Below are 6000 nucleotides of genomic sequence, written 5' to 3' on the forward strand. Positions count from 1 at the left end.
ATTGGTAATAAAAACTTTTGTTATTATTTATGACTATGCCGGTTGGAGCCAATCTGGTAAATATTACAAGCATAAAAGCGCCTTCGATATTGTTTGCAAGCCATGGTCTTAATGAAATAAAAATTCCTTCATTCTCATTTTGCTGTCCGCGGTACAAATTATTATTGTGATTATTATTGTGTTTTCATAATTCGTCTTTTTTTCATATCCAACTTATTCAACAGTCAGTTATATTCAATACTGGACATTTTATACGTTAGCTATGACGAACCCTCATGCTCATGCAATTGCAAACGTACGAATGCGAATGCTCTTATATTGTTCACGTTAGCAAAGCATGGTTCAACCTATGCTTCTCTCTTTTTCTCTTTATCTGTATTCTGCTCTTGTAATTCTCTCGTTTACTTGGTTGTTCTCTGAGCTATAAATCATAGCGCGGATGCCATGAGAATTTGTGGTCACACCTTGTCGTCGACTAAGACGGCTAACCGTCCTATGCATAGAAAAGGTAAGAAGATAAAAAAATATGCGGTGCTTTTGACGTGTACTTAGAAAGTGTCCTCGTCATACTTCGGCAATTATTGAGGAACAATAAAGACCAGCATTGTAAAATTGAATATAAAATCTGCATGATCATAAAAAATTTAGTATTAAAGTTTATTATAATCGATTACTCAGTACAAGAGTAATAAATGATTGGTTGATTCGAGTCGTATTGGATTTAACAGGCTGTGTAATAAAATAAATAAATAAATTTTTTTTAAGACAAAAACAGTTTGAAAAATCCAAAAAGAATACGTCTTATAACGTTCACTCAGTTTTTAATAGGAAAAATGAATTGTTTTATGGATTTTTTAATTAAAATTAAAAAAAAAAAACTTTGAAAAATGATACAAAAGATGATTCAATACAGATATTTTAAGCATTTACACACATGAGTGTTATGAAACTGATGACTCGAATTTAATGTTAAATATTTTGTGGAGTTCTTTATTTAGATAAAAAACATAACGCTCATACGCGGTTCAAGATGAAATTAGGAAAATAGTTTGACCTTTACGTTATGGGGCATACAATTCACAATTTGAATTTCCGCAAGTGAAATTACCTTGGATTGCTTTCACGTTGACACTAATTCATCCGGCACCTAATTCATCGTTACCACAGATTGATCAGATAACATGATACTGTCTCCGTACTATTTCGTTGTTTGACATCTACAAATGGCTGAACATATATCCTATCGTCTGTGACGCTTAGCTACACTTACATGAAACAGTAAATTCGAGGATTTTATTCGTTTGATGTCATTTGTCAGTCATATTGGCTACTCGCATGTCCATCAAACGTATTGCTACCACTTTTGCTTACATAATCAGCTAAACAGACTGATTGCAATATTGCTAAAGACCTATAATTTAATTTCTGGTTTCTCCTTGATAAAGGATAACGCTATCACTGCGGTGATTACATAGTTTAACTCGATAGAATCATTTATGCTCATTTTGGTTTACACCAAAACAAATTATCAATTTACATCATATACCATATAAATTTACCCGTTAATTACCATAACAAAAAAAAACAAATGAATAATAGCTATTATAAATTTCTTTAAAAAAATTTATGCATCAGAAGGGGTTATGTATATGATGTAAAATAAGCGTATAACCACGCAGATCGATTCGGTTGCTTTAAATTTATCGACTGTCGATGCTAATAAATTGTTTTGCGGCACGTCGTGGTCTGTAGCAATGGACGTTATTGAGCCATTAAATCGTGATTACTTTTGTATGTTATTGGATGCGTTGACACTTCTTGTATTGGATTCTATTCGTTTAGTATATTCATTACATTCATTATATTTTTCCGTCTTTTTTTCTCCTTATTATTGTTTTATCCACTATACTCACTACTCTTTGAAACCATTCATCATACGTGCATCCAAATAAAAATGCATTGTCAATAGTGTGATTGTAACATCAGGCATGTACCAGCGTGGGTACGTGGGCGAAATCATGTTTACCTTACCCATCATATGTGTTAAAATCGTTTGCATTTGAATATTACTTTAAAAATACTTTTTTCTTTCACAGCTCTTTCTTCTTTATTATGGATAACACACCAGACAAATCTTTTTTCTCATTCAATGTAGGAAGTGCAAATGCGTATTGTTTGCACGGTTGGATTTGTAAATCCGCCTCGGCTTAAAAAAAAGCTCCAACACAAATGAAATAAAATGCAAAGTCATACAATAATCGTCTCAGATAAACTTTAGCAGTCTTTAAAACGATACAATATTCTATAAATTAAAATTACCCCGTTATCCACATGACAATCTGTTTATTGGCGTGGCCGTAATCCTGGGGGTTTTGGTTGTTTTTATACATAAATTCGAACATATTGTATTCTTTTGTTAATATATCGACAAAAATAACCAAAAAAAGTCGGAATATGACCCGTGACAAAATTTTCTGATGACTTGTTCATTATAATTTTTTACTTTTTCTAGTAATGTGTATATCTATTAACATCAATTAATCAAAGATTAGTTTAGTAGTTGATTAAATTAATAACCAATGACAGATAAGTTCCTTAAAAGGATTAAAAGAATAATTTTTATTTTAAGAATTAATACCTCAAAACTGTCTCTTGTAAGGAGACAATTTAATGATCATGCACCTTTTGTCAGAGGTTTTTAATACTACCTTTTGATCGAAAAATTATGTGGGGATATACATGACATACTAGGTCACACATGAGCATATCAAATAATTTTTTACGGGAATTCGGTTATTTTTTTCAAATTAAGTAGATAATACGGTGCGTGTTAAAAGTGTTATGTAAATTTTTTTTTTTAACTTCTCGCTAAGAAAATTGAAAATTAAGTAATGACAAAAAACATTAGTGAAAAATGACTTATTTTGAACAGAAAAATTTTAGAGTAACTCAATTACAGAATTTGAATATTGAGATAAAATGGATAGACAAATTTTAAAACTGCTTTTTTTAAAAAAATTTTCAGATAAAAAAAATTGAATATTAAGAGCGGTTGATAGTTGATTTTCAAACGAGTTTTGCTCATGAATAAGATAAAATTTTGAAAAAAACGCTTCGCTCTTCGATAGATAATTAAATTATCCATCGCAGAGCGAAGCGCTTTTTTGGAAAATTTTCATTTATTTATGCATAAAATCCGTTTTAAGATTCCATAAGTTGTACAAGTATGACAGAGATACTCTCGTTTGTCCAATAGAGAGCGAGAGAGATAAAAAATATAAACCCTTCTTAAATAACAAATGAATTTTACGAATATTAAACAATTTAAAGAATATAACTAGATAATTCCACAATTTAAAATAAACAAATATTAAACAATTGAATTCTAAAAGAATACAACAAAATAATAAAAATTATTATTACTATTTGTGAGTTATATGAAATTGTAAATTATTTAATTATTCTGAACGTGTTATATGAAATTACATTCTTGAACCTCTGATTTTTTTACAATAAAATATTCTCTTGGATATTTTATCTTTGATTTTATAACATATATTCATTAACATTTTACTCATTGTTTAACAACAATACCTATCATCCTAAATAAAATTAATCTCAGGAGTTCTCGGTCTATTAGTGTAACAACTAGGGTCGAATATTCATTTTAAAATAAAAATTATTTCTTACAATTTATAAAAAAAGCAATTAATTGGAAGTATTAAAATTTGCAAAATATATTTGGACAATATATGGAGCATGTATTACAACTAAAGAGATGCGAGGGATTTCATGTATGTATAGCTGTACAGTTATGTTACATATTCAACAATTAAGTGTGATGTACGAGTTTTGAGTGTCGCGGCATATCAAATAGGCGTAATCGTATAGGTCCGACAATAAATTACGTGTAATTAACCAACCATAGAGCGAGCGAGAGAATACCTGTATCGCGTGTACGATTCATATATGCCCAGCATTCCGAGAATGTAAATCGATATGTATAACATACAAGAGTATATATGTCCATAGCACGCCAGTTAGTACAGAGAATGCTGTTCAGGTGTATAATACTGTACAGCATCGAGACTAAACTCACTGTAACCATAGTCACTGCTGTTATTATTATTATATCTGATATTGATACGCTCTGATACAAACAAGATTGCTAAATACGTAAATTAATAGATTTATAAAATAATAATGTCAGATTATATTTAGAGAAGCATATTAGAAGTAACATAAAGCTTCTTTAATTTTTAATTAGCCTATAATTTTGTAACGATGAAAGAGCAGGTTTATTTTTATAAAACAAAAATAGTCGTAAAACTTTTAGATTCATTCTAACTATTTAATATTACATATTCGTTATGTGGTGTATAAACTTTAGATCTAAAGGAAAAGGATGCACGCATTCATTCATGGATCGGTATGAGTTACTGTATCATAACACGCGAATTCTCAAGTGGCCAAGAAACTCACGACCACTTGTGTCCTCATGCGATACCACAAATTTCAAGATAATAAATTTATTCTTCTTCGCTTTGCTAAGTTTCGTTTCGGATAGATTTCATGATACATTGCGATAATACTGACACTGTGAATCTAATTATCTTTGATAATAATAATAGATATTCGATTCGATGATAGTTTTTTTTTGCTGCAAATGAATAATATTGAATCTTTACTGATAATATTTGAGAGTTTATTATTGAATAGCATTTGTAGTGCGGCCACCCAGGTAGTCACCACATTCGACGTTGATTGTTCATCGTTTTCAACCGTATCCGTTTATTTTCTTTCCTACTCCGATGCAACCAACTCTTTTGCCGCCCTTTATGGCTCACTGATTCTTTGTTCTTGTCTGCCGCAGTTGTTACCGCGTAACGGCTGAACGACTCAGTCTTGGTCTCGATTGCAAGACCACGAATTGCAACCCGGAGCCAGAGTTCGTCGTTAATTATCTGATTTTTTAGTTCTTTGACCTTACATTTCTTTTTCAGTATAGTCGCTTTTTAGCAGTGGTGCTTTTAATGATCATTGAATCTATCGATCGACAGTAACATGATCGAAAAAAAACTTTCTTTAGAATTGTACTCTGATCTCAAAATTGGTAGCACTTTAATATCAAGAAATCAATGGGCCGATGAATGATAATACAGTAAAAAGTTTTTCATTCAAAAAAATTTTTTTTTTAAATTTTCATTTTCATGCTAGATAAATATTTATTTGCCCGAATAAAAATATTTTCTTAGACAACTAATCGGTTATATTGGCTTCAGACAATATCATTTTCAAATTATGACCTATTTGATGTACAAAAAGAAAACTAACAAAGAAGAAAACTAAAACTGTCTACCCACATGGCAATATTTACTAATGCGCTATCTGAGACCTAAATGTTTAGAAAATGGTTTAGGTTGATTAAAAAACATATAATTTTGAGTTTTTAAGTTAATTTTGTGATAATTTTTTCCGCAAAAAAATAACATCATGTTGTTATTTATTGCAACCATTGTTTGAATATTCACTTCATGACCTCTTTTTTTTAAACTATTAATTTAGTTGATCTTATGGAATTCTATTCTCTATTCAAGTTATAGAGTTATAAGAGGTGTCAAAGTAGAATTTCTATACTCATAACAAATAATATATATGGCGCTTGATTTTCCAAAAAACTTCGAAAATCCCTTTTTTTGCTGCTTTTTCAAGTTCATGCAATAATTGAAAAAAAATTTTTTTAACTTCCCGCTAAGAAAATTGAAAATTTTCAAAAATCGGGAAGTTATTGGTTTTACCCCGTTTTTCGAAAATCGAGTTTTTAACGGATGTTGACGCTTTGAGGTCCTAGGAAGCCTCCCCGTATGTTTCCGCGGTGATTTGAACGGCTTGACCGATTTCATCGCGGTTGGTGCCATTCGAAAGGGTTTGACCAAACTTAGATTTTGAATACAATTTGGACCGATTCGAACTGGTAGATTTTGACAGATCTCAAAAAAA

Source organism: Cotesia glomerata, linkage group LG1 (genome assembly GCF_020080835.1).
Source record: "Cotesia glomerata isolate CgM1 linkage group LG1, MPM_Cglom_v2.3, whole genome shotgun sequence".
Lineage (NCBI taxonomy): Eukaryota > Metazoa > Arthropoda > Insecta > Hymenoptera > Braconidae > Cotesia > Cotesia glomerata.